The sequence below is a fragment of the Peromyscus maniculatus genome, chromosome X, assembly GCF_049852395.1.
Source record: "Peromyscus maniculatus bairdii isolate BWxNUB_F1_BW_parent chromosome X, HU_Pman_BW_mat_3.1, whole genome shotgun sequence".
Classification (NCBI taxonomy): domain Eukaryota; kingdom Metazoa; phylum Chordata; class Mammalia; order Rodentia; family Cricetidae; genus Peromyscus; species Peromyscus maniculatus.
The window spans coordinates 67,943,910-67,967,956 of NC_134875.1; the positions used below are offsets into that span (position 1 = coordinate 67,943,910).

The 24,047-nt window shown below is 36.5% G+C and overlaps 1 pseudogene; it reads right to left on the minus strand.

Annotated features, from left to right (window-relative positions):
- LOC102904937 (serine/threonine-protein phosphatase 2A 55 kDa regulatory subunit B delta isoform pseudogene) overlaps positions 1–24,047 on the minus strand; it is a 71,337-nt pseudogene that overhangs the window by 41,612 nt on the left and 5,678 nt on the right.

Genomic DNA, 24,047 nt, shown 5'->3' on the forward strand with positions numbered 1-24,047 from the left:
GTAACATATAAAGGCAGACCCATAAGAATAACACCTGACATCTCAGTGGAGACTCTAAAAGCCAGAAAGTGCTGGTCAGACGTTATACAGATACTAAGAGACCATGGATGCCAACCCAGACTATTATACCCAGCAAAACTCTCAATCAACATAGACAGAGTAAACAAAATACCCCATGTTAAAACCAGACTTAAACAATATCTCTCCACAATTCCAGCCCTACAGAAAGTACTTGAAGGAAAATACAACCTGAGGAAGTTAGATACACCCGTAAAAACACAGGCAATAGATAGTCCCATACCAACAAATACCAAAGAAGAGAAACATACAACACTACCAACAAAAATTACCTGGATAATTTTCTGGATAGGTACCCCATACCAAAGTTTTTGTTTGTTTGTTTGTTTGTTTTTTTGTTTTTTTGTTTTTCGAGACAGGGTTTCTCTGTGTAGCTTTGCGCCTTTCCTGGAACTCACTTGGTAGCCCAGGCTGGCCTCAAACTCACAGAGATTCACCTACCTCTGCCTCCCAAGTGCTGGGATTAAAGGCATGTGCCACCACCGCCCGGCTCCCCATACCAAAGTTAAATCAAGACCAGATTAAACTATTTAAATAGACCAATAACCCCTAAGGAAATAGAAATGGTCATTAAAAGTCTCCCAACCAAAAAAAGCCGAGGACCAGATGATTTCAGCGCAGAATTCTACCAGATTTTCAAAGAAGAGCTAATACCAATACTCTTCAAATTGTTCCACACAATAGAAACAGAAAGAACATTACCAAATTCTTTTTATGAAGCAACCATTACCCTGATACCCAAACCAAACAAAGATGCAACAAAGAAAGAGAATTATAGACCAATATCCTTCATGAACATTGATACAAAAATACTCAATAAAATATAGGCTAACCAAACCCAGGAACACATCAAAAAAATTTTCCACCATGACCAAGCAGGCTTTCATCCCAGGGATGCAAGGATGGTTCAACATATGAAAAATCTGTCAATGTAATACACCATACAAACAAACTGAAAGAAAAAAAAAAACACATGATCATCTCATTGGATGCTGAAAAAGCCTTTGACAAAATCCAACACCCCTTCATGATAAAGGTTCTAGAGAGATCAGGAATACAAGAACATACCTAAACATAATAAAGGCGCCTTACAGCAAGCTGACAGCCAACATCAAATTAAATGGAGAGAAACTCAAAGCAATTCAACTAAAATTAGGAACAAGACAAGGCTGTCCACTCTCCCCACACTTATTCAACATAGAACTTGAAGTTCTAGCTAGAGCAATAAGACAACAAAAGTAGATCAAGGGGATACAAATTTGAAAGGAAGAAGTCAAACTTTCACTATTTGCAGACAATACGATAGTATACATAAGTGACCCCAAAAATTCTCCCAGGGAATGCCTACAGCTGATAAACTCCTTCAGTAAGGTGGCAGGATACAAGACTAAGTGAAAAAATCAGTAGCCCTCCTATACACAAATGAAATAGAGATTGAGAAAGAAATCAGAGAAACATCACCCTTTACAATAGCCAGAAATAACATAAAATACCTTAGGGTAATGCTAACTAAGCAAGTGAAAGACCTGTATGATACCTTTAAGTCTCTGCAGAAAGAAATCGAAGAAGATATCAGAAAATGGAAAGATCTACCATGCTCATGGATAGGTAGAATCAACATAGTAAAAATGGCAATTGTACCAAGAGCAATCTACAGATCTAATGCAATCCCCATCCAAATCCTGACACAATTCTTCACAGACTTGAAAAGAACAATATTTATCTTTATATGGAAAAACAAAAAACCTAGGATAGCTAAAAGAATCCTTTATAATAAAGCAACCTCTGGAGATATCATGATCCCTAACCTCAAGCTCTACTGTCGAGCTATAGTAATAAAAACAGCTTAATACAGGCATAAAAACTGACATGTGAACCAATGGAATCAAATTGGAGACCCTGACATTAATCCACACCTATAAACATATGATTTTCAACAAAGAAGCCAAAACTTTACCATGGAAAAAAGAAAGCATCTTCAACAAATGGTGCTGGCATAACTGGATGTCAACATGCAGAAGATTGCAAATATATTCATATCTGTTGCCATGCAAAAAACTCAAATCCAAGTGGATCAAAGACCTCAACATAAATCCAGTTACATTGAACTTGATAGAAGAGAAAGTAGGAAGTAGTCTGGAACAAATTGGCACAGGAGACTACTTCCTAAATATAACACCAGTAGCACAGACACTGAGAGCGACAGTAAATAAATGGGACCTCCTGAAATTGAGAAGCTTTTGTAGAGCAAAGGACATGGTCAATAAGACAAAAAAGAACAGCCTACAGAATAGGAAAAGGTCTTCACCAACCCCACATCTGACAGAGGGCTGATCTCTAACATATTTAAAGAACTCAAGAAGCTAGACTTCAAAATACTGAACAATCCAATTAAAAAGTGGGCTAGAGAGCTTAACAGAATTCTCAATAGAAGAATCTCAAATGGCAGAAAGGCATTTAAGAAATTGCTCAATATCCTTAGTCATCAGTGAAATGCAAATCAAAACAATTCTGAGACAACATCTTATGCCTATCATAATGGCTAAGATAAAAAACACTGAAGACAGCTTACGTTGGAGAGGATGTGGAGCAAGGGGAACACTCCTCCACTGTTGGTGGGAATGCAAACTTGTACAGCCACTCTGGAAATCAGTATGGCAGTTTCTCAGAAAATTGGGAATAAGTTTTCCTCAAGACCCAGTTATACCACTCTTGGGCATATACTCAAGGAATGCTCTATCTTACCCCAAAGGCCACATGCTCAACTATGTTCATATCAGCATTATTCATAATAGCAAGAAGCTGGAAACAACCTAGATGTCCCTCAACTGAAGAATGGACAAAGAAAATGTGGCACATATACAAAACAGAATACTACTCAGTGGTATCATGATATCATGATATTTGCAGGCAAATGGATGGAACTAGAAAATATCATCTTGAGTGAGGTAACCCAGACTTAGAAGGATAAACATAGTATGTCCTCACTCATAAGTGGATACTAAATGTGAGGGAAGGGATGGCCAGACTGCAACCCGTAACATCAGAGAGGCTAGCTAACAGGAAAAGACATTAGGAGGAACACATGGGTGACTCTGCAAAGGAGTAGTGGATGAGATCTACATGAGCAGACTGGGTTTTGGGGCTTGGCAGTGGGCGAGGAGTAGGGGATGAGAACATAGGGAAATGGGAGGGTCAAGCTGGAACAGGGACAGAGTGGAAGGGCAGGGAGGAAGATACCATGATAGATGAGGACATCATCAGAATAGGAAGAGGCAGGGTGCTGAGGAGGCTCTCGGGAATCCATAAGGTTGATTCCACCTTGATCTACTGGCAGTGGTCCAGAGGGTACCTGGACTGGTCTATTTGGGTGACTGGCCTAGCAAATAACCTAGCTGCCATCATAGCGCCTTTGTCCAATGACTAATGGAGTCAGATGCAGAGATTCATGGCCAGGCATCAGGCTGTGCTCTGGGAATCCAATTGATGAGAGAGAGGAGAGATACTGTAAGTGAGGGACATTGAGATCATGATGGGAGGATATGCAGAGATCACTGGCCAAACTAGTGAAAGCCCATGAATTGTGAACTGGTGGCTGTGGAGACCCCATGGGACTGGACTAGGCCCTCTGTATACGGAACTCACTTGTTTGGCTCAAACTATTAGGGGGACATCCAGTCAGGGGCATTGGGATCTGTCCCTGGTCTATGGGCAGGCTTCTGGAATCCGGTGCCTCTGGTGTGACACCTTGCACAGCCTTGGTGCAGTGGGAAGGGGCTTGGACCTGCATAGGCTTAATGTGCTGGGCTCTGTTGACTTCCCATGGGAGACTTTGATTTGGCAGATGTGGGGATGCAGGGTGGCTTGGGAAAGAGGACTGGCGGTAGGAGGAGGGAGGAGGGGGGATATGTGGATAGTATGTGGAGTGAGTAGAAAATTTCTTAATAAAAAATGAAAAGAAAATGTGGCACATATACACAATGGAGTACTACTTAGCAGTAAAAAAACAAGGATATCATGAGGTTTGCAGGCAAATGGATGGAACTAGAAAATATCATACTGAGTGAGGTAACCCAGACTCAGACAAACATAGTATGTACTCAGTCATAAATGGATACTAGATGTGAGGGAAGGGATGGCTAGACTGCAACCCACAGAGACTGTCTAACAGGAAAAGACCCTAGGAGGACCCCATGGATGTCACAGCCAAGGAGAAGTGGATGAGATTTGCTGGTGTAACATCTTTAGTAAGTTCCACTTAAGAGTGAGAAAATGCAGTATATATTTCAATTTTTGCTATCTATTTATTCATTCATTTATTTATTGTAACAGAGTCTCAATACCTAACTCTGGCAGCCTGGATCTTTCTATGTATACCAGGCTGGCCTCAAACTCACAGAGCTATGCCTGTCTTTCTCTATCAAGTGCTGTTATTAAAGGCAGGAGCCACTGTGTCTAGCTGTATTTGTCTTTCTCTGTCTTGTCTTTATATTACTTCATTTAACATAATTTTTCCAGACCCATTCATATTCTCATATAATACAAACTTTCAAACATTTTAACAGCTGAACGGTATTCCACTGGGTTTATGCTTCAAGGGAACACAGGACTACCTTTTGGATATTTATTTTGTTTTAATGAAAGAACTTGAAACCTTGAGGAGATTTTCTTAGAGTTTGAGAGAAAAATATGAAAAAAAGCAAGATTCTAACAACTACTGGTAGAAGGGAAACAGACAAAAAGTCACACTTTTTAAGTTAGGCATAGAGGTTAGAAAAATAATTAGAAAGCCCAGAGTGTCAAGGAAATCTGACTGCAGAGTGCATCTGATTCCCGACTCTTGTGTCACAGGACAAGGAGTACACTAGAGATACATTGTTAGAAACAGAAATACAGACAGCTTCTTAAGAAAAATAAAAATAAAAAAGGAAAACATTCTGGATAATGGTGGTAGGCTAAATGATCTGTGAGAATAAACCCAGAAAGTATTTAAACACAAGATGTATAGCTGTAATAGGACAGCTCAGGGATCCCATTTGCTCTTCAGGAACTTTTCCCATGCACATTTTGTTCTTTAGATGAAGCTCTGGTAAGGTAGGTGTCCCTGAGAGTTTATGCCATTTGACTGTTTACATGTTGATGTTTCAGTCTAGTCACTATTTTCTTGCCACATGTATGCACATTTTCTGTATCCATTTTTGATTTATAGACAGGTTGTTCCCATCACTTTACTACTGTGAATACATCTGCCACAAACATAGCTATTCAGATATCTGACATTCTGTTTTCAATTTGCTTGGGTTCATATACAGTAGAAGAAATTTTGGAGCTTACAGTACTGTAATTCTAGCTTTGTTTTTAGATTCTCCATTCTGTTTCTCATAATTGTCAATCTAGCATGCACTCCCACTAACAGTATTACAATGGTCTCTTTTACCTATATACTCACTATCACTTGGTTTAATTGTTTTCCCTTTTTATGATATCTGTGCTAGCTAGTATAAGAGGGTAGTTCATTGTAGTTTTGTTTTTAATTTTTCTAATTATTAGAGTTGTTAATTATGTTTCTTCTAAATTTATTAACCATTAGAATACTTTCATTTTATTAGAAATTTTTACTTAGTTCTACTGTTCATTTTCACATAAGATGATGTTTGTGGTTATTAAAATTATTTATATAGTTCTCATACTAAAACCTAGTCAGATCTATGCTTTAGAAATATTTTCTCTCATTCTGTAGATTGTATTCTCTCATTATTGCCTTCACTGTTCAGAAGTCTTCTTCATAAGATAATTTTTAATTTTTCTATTTTTGCTTGTTTACTATTCTTTCTAATTCATTTATATTTCCTCATTCAATTTGTTTTTTTGACAATTTTGAAGACATATATAATATTGTTTTAGTTAGGATTTTTATTGCTGTGAAGAGACACCATGACCATAGCAACACTTATAAAGAAAATATTTAATTGTGATGGCTCATTTACAGTTTCGGAGTTCAGTACATTATCATCATGATGGTGTAGCATGTTACTATGCAGGCAGATGTGATGCTGGAGTAGCTGAGGGTCATGCATCTTGGAGGCAGCAGAAAGTCAATTAACAGTCATACTAAGGGAAGGTACAGCAAAAGAGACCTCAAAGTCGACTTCACAGTTACATACTTCCTGCAACAAGACCACACCACCTAATAGTGCCACTCACTTTGGGGGCATTTTCTTTTAAACAACCACAAGTATATAAGTTTAGCTCCCAACTAACACTTATTTTCTGAATCTGGATTAGCCATGAATCTCTGTATTCATTACTGTAAACTTCAAAGAGATATTTTTCTGATTAAGGCAGAGATTAGGGTTGGATTATACATAATTATTTATTAGGTGGTTTGGTGCCATTTCAATTTAATTTATTAGCAGTATTCAGTTCCCCTCATCAAACTTCATAACCTTCCAGATATGTGTTTTTCTTCTTGTTTACAGTACCAGGAATATATTCACTCTTTGTGAAGGAATAAAGTCTAACCTGAAAGCATTTTGGGTGCTTGCCTCCAATATTCCTTTTCATTTCTCATGTCCAAAACTGTTTTGACATTTCAAATGTCAAGCATTTTATCAATATTCAATCCACTTAAAATTTATTTTATATAATTTAAAATGGAGATGATTAGTTATAAGAGATTGGTTCTATTTATTCCATAGGTAGATGTACAATTTTTCTAGCACTAATTGTCAAAGAGATTCTACTTTCTTCAAAGTGTGATCTCACTAAATATATAAATGATAAATTGATGGATGACAGGTTTAACTCTAGGATCTCTGATTCATTCCCTTGCTCTATGTTCCTGCTTTTGTCCTAGTACCACACTTAAAAAAAAGTTATCATAGCTTTGTGGTATATTTTGCAATCAAACACTGTAAGATTTCTTTATTAACTTTCCTTAAATTTACTTTGTCTATTCATGTTTTTGTTTTTGTGCTCATGTTCATGTTTCATGTTCATGTTTTTATGACTAGGTACGAGTGTTTCCAAAAAATTTTAAGGACTATATTTTCCTACTTTATTCTTAAATTCAAGTAGTAATGTTAATCATTACATTTTAGAAACAGACTTTTAAAATCTAAAGATTTATACAAATGACATTTTTATAGTTTTTTTTATTTTCTAAAATATTGGGATCTCTCAAAAGAACACTTTAGAAATTTTAACTTTTGTATATTAAAAAGAAAACCTTTTTCAAAGAAGAATAAAATTTTGATTTATTTTTGGTACAGATCATGTCATAGAAATTTATCTCATGACATCTTTATTTTATCAGTCTTCAACTTCAAATACATACACACACATATTTGCACACCTTAATGAAAGAACATTCAAAGACAATCACCTCTGGAGAACATTTCACAAAATTCATTATTAATTATCTATAATAAAATTATTACAGAATACTTACAAAAGAATATAGAAACAGAATTGTCTTCAAAGAACTGATAAATGCTAGATAAGTTAATTGTCCTTCTCTTGTCATAATTACTCATACATATACAGACATATACATTCCACATATTGCAACTTTATCAGATACATGCAATTGCTATAAGTAAATTAGAAATAAAATAGAATATAAAAATTAACACCTCACTGACAGAATAGAGTTAAAATTAAGAGTCAATTCTATTATAAAAACTCTTCAAATTTCCAGCCTCCACTGCATACAAGAAATACACTTCAACTTCAAAGACAAGCATTACTTCAGAGTAAAGGGTTGGGAAATTTTTCCAATCAAATTTTATTCAAACAAAACAGAAGATACCTTCTTCTCAGCACCTCATGGAATCTTCTCTAAAATTAATCATATACTTGGTAACAAAGCAAATCACAACAGACACAAAAAACAGGAATAACCCTTGTATCAGATCACAGTGGGTTAAAGTTAGAATTCAACAACAGAAACTACAAAAAGCCTACAAATTCATGAAAACTGAACAACTCTCAACTTAAATACCACTGGTTCAAAGAAGAAATAAAGAAATTCAACACTTCCTAGCATTCAATGAAAATGAATGTACAACATACCCAAACTTATGGGACACTATGAAAGCAGTGCTAAGAGGAAAGTTCTTGGCACTAAATACCTACATAAAAAATTTGGAGAACTCAGGCACTAGCTACCAACTATATATCACACCTTAAAGCTCCAGACTAGAAAGAATCAAACTCACCCATAAAGAGTAAATGGCAGAAAATAGTCAAACTCTAGGCTAAAATCAATAAAATAGAAACAAAGAGGCTGGGCGGTGATGTCACACACCTTTAATCCCAGCACTTGGGAGGCAGAGGCAGATGGATCTCTGTGAGTTCGAGGCCAATCTGGGCTACAGAGTGAGTTGCAGGAAAGACACAAAGCTATACAGAGAAACCCTGTCTTGAAAAACCAAAAAAAAAAAAAAAAAAAAAAAGAAACAGAGAACAACACAAAAATCAATAAAACAAAGAATTGGTTCTTTGGGAAAATCAACAAGATAGACAAACCCTTATCCAAAATAAGCAAAAGACAAAAAGAGAATATCCAAATTAACACAATCAAAAATGAAAAGGGGGACATAACAACAGACACTGAGGAAATCCAGAAAATCATCAAATCATTATTCAAAAATCTCTACTCCACCACATTGAAAAAGCTAAAAGAATTGGAATTTTTTTTGAGAGATACCACATACCAAAATTAATAAAGATCAGATAAACAACTAAAATTGATGTATAATCCCTAAGGAAATAGAAGCAGTCTTTAAAAGTCTCCCAAGCCAAAATAAATAAATAAATAAATAAATAAATAAATAAATAAATAAATAAATAAATAAATAAAAAATAAAAAATAAAAATAAAAATCCAAGAGCCAGATGGTTTCAGGGCAGAATTCTACCAGAATGTTAAGGAAGAGCTAATACCAATACTCCTCAAATTGTTCCATGCAATAGAAACAGAAGAAACATTGCTAAATTCTTCTTACAGGCTTTAGTTACCCCGATACCCAAACCATACAAAGATGCAACAAAGAAAGAGAATTGCAGACCAATTTCTGTCATGAATGTTGATGCAAAAATACACAATATAATACTGAGAAACTGAGTCCAAGAACACATCATCCCAGAGAAGCAGGGATGGTTCAACATATGAAAATCTGTCACTGCAATCCACCATATAATCAAACTGAAAGGAAAAAAAAAGAACAACATATGATCATCTCATTAGATGCTGAAAAAGCCTTTGACAATATTTAACACCCCTTAGTAATAAACATCTTGGAGAGATAAGGGATACAAGGAACCTACCTAAACATAATAAAAGCAATATATAGCAAGCCAACAGCCAACATCAAATTAAATGGAGATAAACTCAAAGTAATTCTGCTAAAATCAGAAACAAGACAAGACTGTCTACTTTCTCCGTATCTTTTCAATACAGTATTTGGTGTTCTAGATAGAACAATAAGACAACAAAAGGAGAACAAATATACCAATCTTGGGTATATATCCAAGGGATGCTCATCATACCACAAGGACTCTTTCTCAACTATGTTCATAGTAGTATTATTTTTAATAGCCTGAACCTGGAAACAACTTGGATTCCTCTCAACTAAAGTGCATAAGGAAAACATGGTACATTTACACAATGGAATATTACTCAGCTGTAAAAAAAAAAAATGACCACAAGAAATTTGCAGGCAAATAGATGGAACATAAAAAAAAAAAAAATCGGCCGGGTGTTGGTGGCACACGCCTTTAATCCCAGCACTCAGGAGGCAGAGCCAGGCAGATCTCTGTGAGTTGAAGGCCAGACTGGGCTACCAAGTGAGTTCCAGGAAAGGCACAAAGCTGCACAGAGAAACCCTGTCTCGAAAAATCAAAAAAAAAAAATCACTTTGAGTAAAGTAACCCAGATATAGAAATGCAACCATGTTATGCACTTATTCATAATTGGATATTAGGAGTAAAGTATAACATAACAAACACAATCCACAGCCCCAGAGAGGCTAGATAACAAGGAGGGCCCAAAGAGGGATGCATGGTTTTCCGTTGGAATGGGAAATAGAGGAAATCTCCTGGGTAAGTGGGGGGCTGCAGTGGGAGAAAGGAGGGATAGGAAATTGATGGAGTTGCTTGGGTGGGCTGGGTGCAGGACACAGGTTGGGGACAGGAAGGAGGGGAAGAGTAATGAAAGAGATGAGATGTATTGATGGGGGGCCCATTTCAGGGTTCAGGTGAAACTTGGTGCAAGAGAAACTTTCAGGAATCTACAAAGATGATACCAGCTAAGACTCCTTGAAGTAGTGGAGATGGTGCTTGAACTGACCATCTACAATACTTGGATTGGTGACTATCCTAATTGTTATTAGAGAGCTTTTATACAGTAATTGATGGGAGCAAATACAGAGATGCACAGTAAAACACTTGGCCAAGCTCCTGGACTGTGGGATGACTCATCCCTAACAGGATGAGGGACAGCTGGCCTAAACCAGTAATAAGATACTTCTGAGAGCCAACCTGGGTACACCTAAGGGCCTTAGAAACAGCAACTGAGATATGATCTGGAGATGACATGGACCAATGAGAGACAGCCATGTCATACCAGCAGATGCATATTCATCAGACCTTCTCTCAGGGTGAAATGGAGGGTGTATAAAGCTTGCCTCTTCCTGAATAAACTGAGCTTGTTGTTTCAACATTCTTCCAGAGTCTGTGATGTTAACTCTGTGTCTACTTGCCCCCTTCCCCAAAGGGAACAGCACAAGACCCTGCAACATCTGGTGCTCAAACAGGGACTGTTTGTCTCCCTTTCCTCATGTGTGGCATTGGTTGAGCAGCCCCCTTGAGCAGTGTATTTCAGTGAGTAGGCCCCTCTACATTGTATGCTTTTGGTCCCTTTGGCAGGTAAGCACTGGGACCCCCCACTTTCTTCTTGTTGTTTGTTTTGTTTGTAACTCTGTCTGTACAATAGTGTAGCACATACTTTTGTTCTGGCTTGTCAAGGTGTTTCTATTTCAGGGCTGAACCCTCAGGAAATGGAGCCACAGTCACTATTGTTAATCACACCTTCTACTGCTATAGGAAATTTCCTCCCACACCATAAAGAGACCCGCATTGGAACCCTCAAGTCTTTCCTAACCATCCGGGGCCTCTGGGCTACAACATGAGAACTAGAACGGTTTTGGGTGGAGGCTGTGATGCTTGCTCCATGGATCTCTTCAGAGAACATATGGGAACCTGACTTTTGGATGAGAGTTTTGTTCCTGGTCAGAAAAATGGAAGTGACCTCAGGAGTCCTAGAAATGTAATTCACACGTAGCTCACTGGGATGCAGAAGGCTACTGCCAAAAGCCCACCACCAAGACAGCTCTACCCGATTGATGCTCTTTGAGGGCTGGCAGCCAAAGATGGGTACGAGCTTGTTTGGCAAGCCAACCTAAGTCAGGTACAAGCCATTATGCTGAGCTCTCCTGAGGTCAGGCCATCAAGATTAGGGCAATGCACCCTAGCTCTCACTGAGCATGTCTCATTAAATAATAAAAAGCAGTGGATTTGTGGGATGACTCATCCCTAACAGGCTTGAGGGCCAGCTGGCCGAAACCAGTAATAAGTTACTTTCTGAGAGACAACCTGTGACTGCCTAAGGGCCTTAGCAGCAGCAGCTGGGACATGATCTAAAGATGGCATGGACCAATGAGAGGCAGCCCTGTCACACCAGCAGATGCATATTAATCAGACTTCCCCTGGGGCATGGTGGAGGGTATATAAGGCTTGTCTCTTCCTGAATAAACTGAGCTTGTTGTTTCAACATGCACCCAGAGTCTGTAATGTTGAGAAGTTGATTCTGTGCCTACACACCCACTTCTCCAAACAGAACAACAGCACAAGACCTTGCCACACTGGAGTCCTGCTGAAGAAGAGGAGGTGGGATTATATGATCCAGGAGTGTCAAGGTCATGATTCAGAAACACACAGAGATAGCTGATCTGATCTCCTTGGAATTCATGAACTCTGGACCAACATTTAGGAAGTCTACATGGAACCAACCTAGCCCCTATACATGTGTATGACAGTTGTGTAGCTTTTTCTGTTTGTAAGGCTCCTAACAGTGTGATCAGGACCTGTCCCTGGCACTTAGCTGGCTTGGAGGAACCGTTTCCCCATGCTGAATTAACATACCCAGCCAAGATGCAGAGGGAAGAGCTTGGTCCTACCTCAAATTGATGCTCTATGCTTTGTTCAAGCCCATGGGATTCCTGCCCTTTTCTGAATGGAGATGGAGGAGTGGATGAGGAGGGGGTTAGATGAGAGTCATAGGGGAAGGAACAGAATGAGAGGAGGGCAGCAAATTGTGGTAAAATAAATAAAAAAATAAAATAAAGAACAACAAAAAATAAAATCTGTTGAACATCTTCAGCCATCAAGAAAATGTAAATTAAATCTACTTTTTACCTGAGTAAGACTGACTAATATTTGTGATGATGCAGATAAATGCTGGCATGGATATGGAGGTAGAGTTCTGTTTATTCACTGCTACTAGAAGCAGAACCTAGTAGAGCTAGTATTCAAATTAGTGTGGTGGTTCCTCAAATGCTGGAATTGCATATTCCACAAGATTCAACTCTTGGACATATACTCACAGGTCTCTGTATCCTACTATAGAAATACTTAACCCATCCATGTTTTTTGATGTAATATTCATAATAGGAAAAAATTTGAAAGAAACTAAATGTTTATCAATTGATAAATAGATAATGAAATGTAGTGTGCCATTGGATGTCATTCTGTATGCTGTGAATGTGTTGCTCTGATTAGTAGATAAATAAAACGCTGATTGGCCAGTAGCAAGGCAGGAAGTATAGGCAGGGCAAGCAGATGAGGAGAATTCTGGGAAGAGGAAGGCTGAGTCAGATGTCACCAGCCAGACACGGAAGAAGAAAAAAGACAAGGCAGAACTGAGAAAAGGTACCAAGCCATGTGGCTAAACACTGATAAGTCAGTGGAAGTCCACACATACAAGAATATTTGGGTAGCACAAATTGATTTTGATTGGGGAAGAAAGGATAAATAAGTGGCTGGCTGTACCAAGAGAGGTAGGAGAAAGGATTAATTTGGTCAAACCAGGTTATAAAACACTCTCAAACTACTAATTAAAAACAAATGAAATTGCAATGCTGTTGAAAATGGCTACTATGGATTAAGAGAGAACAGGGTATTCTTGTACTATATACTTTTATTTGATATTATAACTATAAAATCAGTTTGTATTTCATAATAATGCTATAGGGAAGTTCTTTCAAAAGGCATGAAACATAACCTACATTAACATTCTGACAAATAACCTATGGTAAAAATGACAAATTAGAAAATTCAAGCACAGAGTTCAGCTAACTTACTCCCTGAACTAAGTCCAGAATGTTCCTAACTGAATCAATTACGTTACTTTAAATTGAAAAATACCCCTTACATTATAGATGCTCTAACTCATGTCACTAATTAAAACTCTCTAAAGTGTTTTGTTTAATATAAGAATTGTGGTTGGTGATATATGCTAAAATATGAAGCTTATATAAAGTTAAAATAAATAATTAAATAAAAAATTATACAGACCTTTATGTAAATGCTGTAAGGTTAATGGATTTCATATTTAATTTCATTGCTTTGATTTGCTGGCTTGTTTGTGTATTTCTTGTCTCTTTTCTTAACTTGTTCCACAGCAAGCAGTTGAAAGATATGAGAGAGAGAGAGAGAGAGAGAGAGAGAGAGAGAGAGAGAGAAATAATTCAAGCTTATGGAAAATATATTTATGTTCTATATTAATAAAGCCACATATCAATATGATGGAGAGTGTGTTTTGAGGAAGAAATGAGTTAGTGTTTGTGAGTGAGAGACACAGAGTCTTAATGTGCAAACCAGACCTTCCCACAGGGACATACATTTCATGAAAATGTTTCTTTCATATCTGACGTTCTGTCATTCAGGGAAAGTTTTCAGCCTAAACATTTTCTGGGTGTCAAGAGAAAACAAAACAAAACAACTTGTCTGTAAGTTTATTACCTATAGCACACACACACACACACACACACACACACACACACACACACACACACAAATACACAACAACGACAAAAATAATAAAACAAACATAAAACAGCTCTAACACTGGATCTCTTTGGGTACATTTGTTCAGATGGCTGCTAGAAAGAAAAGATTCAGTTCCCTGAGAGAAACAATAACAGACACCATGAGACTAAGCTATGCTGCTTCCAGGCTGCTCTGGTCAGTCCTTTGTGTATAAACTAAAGCAGCAGCTAGTAAAAATTTTCAGCATTTTTTTAACTCTCACAAAAACTGCTTTATTTGTTCTGGTAAACTCATCCCTCAGAAAAACATGCCTTGATTTTAAACTGTAGGAGTTCAGATCTATGGCAGGAAGCATGTAATGTAGGCAGCATTACAGATAGCATACCCTGAAAAAGTTTCAGACTCTATTTTATATTAAAAATACTGAAAGTCATACTTGCTAACTTTCAGTCTTCTGAAAATAAAATGTGTTATTATTATAATCTTACATTTTTACTATCACCATACAAAAATATTCAACCAGTCCCACCAAAAGGGATATCTCAGAATGATTCAGTATTTCAGGGAATATTCATCTTAAGTGAGGCTTGGTAGTTTCTTTCTAAAGCCATATACTTGGTTATAATATCCTATTCTTTTATTCAAATGCTAAATTGCATTGTTACTTAATAGTTAAATAGGTATTCTATATTCATAACAATTTTTAAAAATTCATAATTTTCAAATTCTCATTTCCTCCATAATATGAAATGTTAAATAAAAAGTTAGATTAATTACATATATAATTAATATATATAATTAATATAATATAATATAATATAATATATAATAATATATAATAATATATTAATATATATACACACATTCATATAAAAATATTAAGTGTGGCTGGGTGGTGGCACATGCCTTTAATCCCAGCACTAAGAAGGCAGAGCCAGGTGGATGAGTTTGAGGCCAGCCTGGTATACAAAGCAAGATCCAGAACAGGCACCAAAACTACACAGAGAAACCCTGTCTCTAAAAAAAATTAAGTGAAAATATGAAATTGTATGATTAATGTTATTTTACATGCAGAAATAAATTAAATATATATAAAGAATAAAAAAGCCTGCACTATACATTCAGGCATTGTTTCTATAAATATGTTCTCTACTATAACATGCTAATTTATATTCTGCAATATGTCTTAGGCTCATAAAAGTTTTGAGTGGCTACTCTACATTTCATATTTGTTATTTGGATATATTTTTTCTTATATTGCTTCAAAATATAATCATGATATGATATTCTGTGAAAATGAGTCAACATTACATAATTTCCAGATATTCATTTATTTCCCTTACAATTTAGTAGAGAGTTGAGAATAGATAGATATACATCGATAGACAGGTATGTAGAAAGATGACAAATTATAGATGATGGTAGATAGATAGGTAGATAGATAGATAGACAGGTTGATACATAGATAGAATGATAGATGATAGATAGATAGATAGATAGATAGATAGATAGATAGATAGATAGATGGATAGATGGATGGATAGATAAATGATAGATAGATAGATAGATAGATAGATAGATAGATGATAAATAGATAGATAGATAGATAGATAGATAGATAGATAGATAGATAGATAGAAAATTTAAAGCCAGAGATAAAAATTATCAATAATTGTTGCAGAATATTATTTTAAGGTATGTTACTTTTGTTAATGTTGCATTTGTTTAACTCTGTGGACCTGTGTTACTTTGTCTGAAACACCCGATGGTCTAGTAAAGAACTGAACAGCCAATGGCAAGGCAGGAGAAAGCATAGGTGGGGTTGGCAGTCAGAGAGAATATATAGAAAGAGAAATCTGGGAGGAGAAAAGAGGAAGCAACCAAAGAAGGAGGAGAATTCCAGGGTCCAAGTACCCAGCAACACAGCAAGCCATGAAGTAAGAAACAAAGAAAGGTATACAGGAATAGAAAAAGATAAAAGCCCAGAGACAAAATTAGGTAGATGGCCTAATTTTGGTTAAAAAAAAAAAGCTGACAAAAAGCAACTCAAGCTAAGTGTTAGAGCGAGCTGACATGTCAACTAGGGTGGTAGCTGAGTAGGGGATGAGGCTGAGGGAATAAAACAAAGACAGAAAAATAGACAGAGACAGAAACTCAATAGCAGGAGAGCTTCTGATCACTATCAAGCAAGCCCTGAGTTTATTTCACTGTCAGCTTATAAACAAACTGAAAGGCCAAAGTAGAACAACGTACAGCACAGACTGTCTAGCCTGTCATTGAATCAAGGAACAGGCAATTTCATTATCTCGAACACATGCTACCAGCTAACATCAGCCGCCTGCCTAGAATTGTACATTAACTAGGTAACTAGTTCTTTCCCACAAACTAATCTCTCACAGCTCCTGTACTTTTCCCAGGAGCCTGATCAGAGCTTTCTCACAGCTTCTCCAGAGACTAGAGCAAGCAAGTTTTGAACTCTTTTGGATCTGAATGGACTTCAGATTCAAATAGAGTCCCTGTGGGAAAATGAGTCACTGTGGGCTTCCACGATTCCCCCTTTTTTTTAATTTTAAGACTCCACCAAGTCTCTCAGATGGCTATATTTGTCTTAGGTTATTCTTTACCACACTCCAGTTTTACTCATCACGGGAGCATAAATTCCATCATTCATGTCCTGTCATAGGTTGAAAGGAGGCAGAGAAAACATACCTGTCTTTGACTACCAGACTGTGGTATCATATGTTAGGGAAATATGCAGAGTTTTACTCTGTGAAGTTCTAAGCCGAATCTCCATTATGGTTCAATATCAGCTTAAAAATCATAGGCAAACATATTATGCCTAGTAGAACACATGCTCAAATAACAACAATACTACTTAAGAGTGATGTGAATAATATCTCTTCAGCTGTTTTAGCTGCATTAAAATCCAATTTAGCATTTTTTCATTTCTATAATCTCTTGATGTAATTTAGCCAAACCTAAGGATTCATTAAAATCATGTCAAATTCATTAAGATGTGCTTTGACTCTTTCTAATGCAACAACCTTTTCATAATACATGGAAAATGTAACAAAAATCCATTCATAAATAGCATGCATTTTAAATGAACTCTAGTTCTTAGTCTTTGGAGCATATCATCTAGAAATTTTGCCACCTCCTACAAGGCATTCAAGTTATGCTTCATTTTCACATATATGTCTTCCCGAGTCTCTAATGTCATAGAAACATTCTTATGAAAATGATTAGAAGGTCTTATTAATAAAATCAAACCTGAGGCCAGTTATTGGGGTGAGTGCTGGAAGAACAGAGAAACAGAACATGTCACAGCTTCCTCTCCTCACCAGTTCCTCAGCTGATCCTATTTCCTCAAACTGGAAGCCTCTGAGTCCTCATCCAGAATGAATCTCAGCTGAACTGTTGCTAGAAGCCTAAAAGCTTAACCAGCTCTAGCTCCTCGTCCCCACAACTTAAATATCTTTCTGCTTCCTGCCATAACTTCCTGGGATTAAAGGCTCACTTCCTGGGATTAAAAGCTCATTTCCTTGGATTAAAGGCATGAGTCACCATGCCTGGCTGTTTCCAGTGTGGCTTTAAACTCTCAGAGATCTGGATGGATCACTGCCTCCCAAGAGATAGAATTAAAGCCATGTGTGCCACCATTTTCTGGCCTCTATGTCTAGTGGCTATTCTGTTCTCTGACACCAGATAAGTTTATTAGGGTGCACAATATTTTGGGGGACACAATATCACCACAATTAACAAACCCCATGGTCTGAATAGATTGAGAAAAATTTACTGAAGCAACTATGGTAGTAGTAAGCATAATAACAAGAGCTGCAATTACTGCTATAACTAATCCAGCAACATGCTTTTGTCTACCTAAAGCTTTCTTGATTTCTTCAATCACTTGCAACCCTTTATCATCAAGCCATGGATCATTTACATATATTGGCAACATTACAAAAGAAGATTTTGGGCTCCACAAGGCCCGGGTCTGAGGCCCAGTGTAAATTCCCTAGCCTAGCTCGAGTTTGGCGACCTGTCCTCGGACATGACTTCTGCATGAGTGACTTAGCACTATCTGACCTAGAATTGTCCTCTGCCTAGTAACTGCTGAGCTGGCATCATCTCATTGGCCCACTATCCTCACCCTATCCCCCCATTACCTCAACCTACATAAGTTCACTCCTGATACAATAAAGTGAGTTCCTGTTTCAACAAGACTCCTGGCCCAATGTGTTTCTCTATGATGGACAGGGGAGGTCTAGGTCATAAGACACTCATTATCCTGCTCAGCCCCAGGGAGAGACCAGCTGGACCTGTCCTGCCTCAGCCCTACCTGTTGGTCAGACCAACAGAAGGTTATTTTAACACTATCACAGATGTATGATTAGCCACTTGAGAAGTACAATTAGTAAAAATGCAATTAAGACATAATGCATTAAACACAGAACGATTAATAATAATATTTAACTCTTCAACTAAAAGAAAATGGGGCAATTTAACACAAGTTAATATAGTCCCCATCAAAAGACAAACAGGTTTTGAAGAACTGGAATGTCCTGCCACTGTCCCCATGGTGATAGCTAGTTCCCAAACATAAATTTGTAAAAATCCCATACTATAATATCAAATTCAAGCTGACAGTTCTGCGTCCCAAGATTCAGCTGCAAACACAGGATATGTCACTTTAATAATCCTGATTTTCTGACCAGTCAAGAATATGTTGTTGTGTCAGTATACCATCTCCATAATTGAGTTCTGTCAGACACTTGCAGTTCTTTTGTGCATGGAAGGAATCATTGAGGAGGTGAAGTTTACTTATCCAATTACCTTGGGGAAGCAATAATTTGTATAATGAGTACATTGTTTTTCATGTTCCATTATATGTTTTTTTAAATCACTCCAATACATCCTTCCAAAGCAATATTTTTTCAGAACATACAGGAATCCCTTTACCATATCCAAAATAAGAAAAATTTTGAGCAAACAGGAATTCTTGAGTGACAGTTTGATCTAATAGCCATTTATCTTTGACTGCCACCATAATCTCCTTTTCTTTCCAAATTGCAGGATGTAACACAGGTGGATCAGAAATATAGACCCAATAGGTCTCACACTGACACCTCTGGATTACTATCAACACCATCGAGATCAGCATCTCCCTGCTTCATACACTGCACCAATCATTCAGTCAACCAACATGCTTCATTTTCATCCTGTGAAAAAACACAAACATGTCCTCATCCCCATATTAAAACAAGGTTGGGGCCCTTCCATAAACCAGTGAAAGAATCTGTCCATGTCACCTGAGCAAATTCTGTGATGGTGCCTTCATGCCAAATTGATCAGTTGCAGATTCTCCAACAGCATCCACATTAAAAAAAATCAAAACAAGTAAGGCATGATTGAATATATTGTGTGTAACTGAGGGTATGACTCCTCCTCTTAATTTTTGAAACTTCATCTTGAAACTGCTGTGGGCTTGCTCAACATTACTTTGTCCTTGAGAATTATAAGGGATACCTGTTTTATGTTCTATTTGCCATTGAGAACAAAATTGATAAAAAGCTTTACTAATATATCCAGATCCATTATTAGTTTTAATAACTTTTGGTCTTCTCATATAGGAGAAAAATTTCAGGAAATAAGCAATTACATGTTTGGTGATTTCTCTAGATTGTGCAATGGATATCAAAAATCCCAAATAAGTATCAATTGTCACATGCATATATTTACATAGACTTCTTTTCCATTAGATGAGCGATCAGTAAAACCTAAAGGAGCATCCTATACTGAAGTTTGCATTACTTCTTTAGGAAAAATAAAAGAATTCATCGAAGCAAATTGAAATAATAAATCAGCAGAAAATGATTATCAATTTGACCCAATAATTAAGCAAAAGCAATAGTCCAAGAATCATTATTCAATAACCAATCAACTTGCTGCTTAGTAAATGGAATGTTGATTACATTTGGTTCCTTTCCAAAATACCTTCTAGACTCAAGCCTATTTTATTTTACTGTGGCTGCTGCTTCTTTTGGCTATCACCTGGCAAAACTGTTAAGGTCCATCAATGAAATTGGAATATCTGTGGAACTCCATCCCTGTTATACATTTCCTCAGCTGTTTCTCATTACCCCTTTATGTATTTAAAATCATTAGCATCTGGCTGATTCTTAAATTACAATGTTATCTGCCAGAGCACAGTGCATTCTTGTATAAAAAAATTGAGGTGCATGCAGCTTTAATATTTTATTAAGTAAACATTGTTTTATAAATCTTATCTTTTATAATCCTTATTTTTATGGCATGAACTATCTTATAGAAATCTATCCTAATCCAAAATAATTGAAGCTTGTTCCCTCCTTAGTCTAAGAGAGGTATTCTTTAACCTTAGTTAAAGATTTCCGCACCCACATGGCTTCCCACTTTATGATCAGGTCACCAGCCAAGATGGAGGACGGCTGTGTATTTGCTGTTTAAAATTAAACAACAGTTACATGAACACATACACACAGTTGAATCAAACTTTCATACATACCCATTCAAAGCTAAAAGTATCTTACATTCATACACATAGAGTTAAATATAAGTCATACACATGTCCACATACATACACACACGATTGAATCCAACTTTCATACATACCCATTCAAAGCTAAAAGTATCTTACATTCATACACATAGAGTTAAATATAAGTCATACACATGTCCACATACATACACATGTATGTATTTCCATTTTTAACAGAAACATTTTACAGTGAAGAATCATCAGCTGTTTTTTAAAATGAAAAAAAATCAACCAGTATTAAACCAATATGTTTAAATTCTCAATATATCTTTCAGTTTCCCTTCAATTTCAGCATAGTTCACATCAGGTATAACAGTTCAAACAAGAACAGAAATATATAGATATAGATATAGATATAGATATAGATATAGATATAGGTATAGGTATAGGTATATGTGTGTGTATAATAAATATATACACACAGATATATATATATATCACAACAAAATATTATATTTACATCAATATACAAAAATTTTTATCAATGTGAAACATCTGAGATTAGCAATAATTTTTCTTCTCTTAACCACTATTAATTTGTAACCAATTCTCTTAAGTCCTGACAAGTATTTGTAACCTACTGAAATCAAATGACCAAAATCCATGTACTTTTCTGTGGAAGCAAAAGCATAATTTTTTCCAAACATAATGTATCTTTGACTTTTATACTAAAGTCAAAGCTTTTCAAAGTATAGAGGCTGGTAATTCAACATTTTTTTCAAACAGTATCAGGACAGAGAAGGGTTAAGGTGGGAAGCTGCAGGACAGGAGATGAGACCTTGTTTTTTATCATGGTGAAGAAGAACCTGACTTAGGAAGGAAGAGGGGGGGATAGCAGAGAGAATGTCCTTGGCTGCTAGTGTTCCTGAAAAAAAATTGTTAACTCCTCTGACTATAGTAATTAACAATTAACCTGAGATTCTCTTTTTGATGTTTGTTTACCTTGTCAATTTTAGGCAGTAAACTCCCTGCTGCTCAGCCTGTAGTTCCAGTCTCTGCCTGCCTGCCCTGAGGGCATGTACTCCCAACCTCTGTGAAAGCCAGTGGTTGGCTACAGGCCTCTCCTCTGCTAAGGGCCTGATAGTAAGAGAGCTGTGGAGGGAAGTTGCCCTTGCCATGCCTCTCTGTTACATTGGAGACAAGGTTTTGCCTTTGTTTCTATAGGAGAAGATAAGCTGTGGATACCATCGAAATTAATAAAGGTTGGATTTGAACAACAGAGACTTCTTAATTAGAAGAGGTGATAGTTCATCCACCAGCATGAGCATCCAATTTAAACTAACTTATATCATTAGCACATGCCTTTTCAATTAATCAGATATAACTTGCCAATAGGGAACGTCCCCAAAGTTAGTCTTGGGGAAAGGTTTTTGCTTTTGTCTTTTAGGAGAATAAAGGCTAAGGAATCTTAAGAACACTTGACAAATGAGACAACTGAAGAAAAGGGACAAATCATCTAAAAAATGTCCCAAGAAAATAAATAAAATGGCCTATTGGTATATCTTTGATAAAATTTCATAAGTCTTCCTAAATGTTTGTTTTTGCTCTTCTCTAAAGACATTTAACAATATTGATCTTCTTGTAGTCCCAGTTAAAATTTAAAGCTGGCTCTGGAGTTGGAGAATGGCTCTCTCCTTCTTTAAACCCAAGCATGTTGTTAAAAAGAAAATGCAAACTCCCTATATCATGCCAGAAGAAAGACCCATCTTCTGATATGAGACAGGAGAAAACTCATAAAAAAAGGGGACTATTCTATTACAATTAATCTCAATTCTTTGATTCTATTCTGATTCTTTAAACTTTTTTTAAAGTATGAATTTTATATCAAAATTTACAAGATTGATATATATATATGTATTAAACTTTGTTAAGATATTAATGGTCATACAGAGTACTAACTAATTCTAGAAAAAAGGTTTCAATTAGCTGCCTATACATGTTTTTGTGTTTCAGTCTCTAACAGTTTTCTGCAGGAAAACATGGCCAGGCCTAACATCACCTGAAGTCTCTAGGAAAAAGATGGGACCCCACAACAACAGCAATTCCACATGGACAATAATAATACCACTAAGCTTACAAACATCACCTACAGATAAGCTTTGGACTACAAACTGCTCAGAGCAATTTTGAGATGGCTAGCTGAGACGATCCAGTGTCAAGACTACTTGAATAAGGACTTAAGATATGCCCTAAACTTTGGCATTATGCACAGACTGGACAACAAAGGATATAACTACCTTTCCTAGAATTTGACAGTTAACCCAAAATTTTTCTTTTCAGAATAAAGATGCCTTCGCCCATATCAGGCAGGGAGCAATTTTAAGAATATGATGCCTACATTCCCAAAGAGGTGGTGTGGGGTGGGTGGTTTTTTGGTCTTTTAATGGGTTTTGGGATGATTTTCATTATTTTGGGGGGTTGTTTACAACTTGTTAAGGGTTAGAAAAAGGGCTAAGCAAAGGAGGTTAGATTTATGGTTCTTGTTTAAAAAAAGATATATAGAAATGACAGAATAGAGGATACATTATTTAATGTACTCAGAAAAATAAAGAGAAGATATAGATGCAATATAGATAAAAAGATAGATTATTGAATCTACTTTTAAAAGACAATTATTAGTTTGAAATGCTTTACATTGGATTGGATTTTTGTATATTGTATACACTTTATATATATCGAGATTGATATTGTTAGAAAATGCCATACATGTATTTCTAATCTTGTTCAAGATATTGTTCTTATACTATTCATTTAACAATATAATGAAATTTGCTAATCCTTGAATGTTATTATTACCAACTATTGGGATATAAAGAAATGAAAGTTAGTAGTTAGACATTACAATCTCGAAATTGTAGTCAAATGAGGTATGTTTTCATGATCGAGCATATATATATTAGATAGACAGGTCATCTTCTAACCCTTTAGAAATCTACAGAATATGGCATTTAAAATGTTTTAATAACTTAGAATTTTTTCCCTTTTTTATGACTATGAGACATGTCGGCTCTACTTCAGAGAAAATATGGGCATTGAAGAAACTGCATATGGAGTTAACTTTCATTGTGGCAAAAGCTAGCCACTGGACAACAAAGTATCCTTGAATCGACTGCTGACAAACAGGACAAAATGGATAGACAGGACACGAAACAAAGGACTACCGATTCTTGCCAAGACAATTGTGGTTGTGGCTTTAGCAACAGGAATCCTCTGAGGCCTGGACATTATGGCACCATCCCTGAAGTGGCTTTTGCAATCCGGAAAAGGTACAGAGCCCCTTTTTT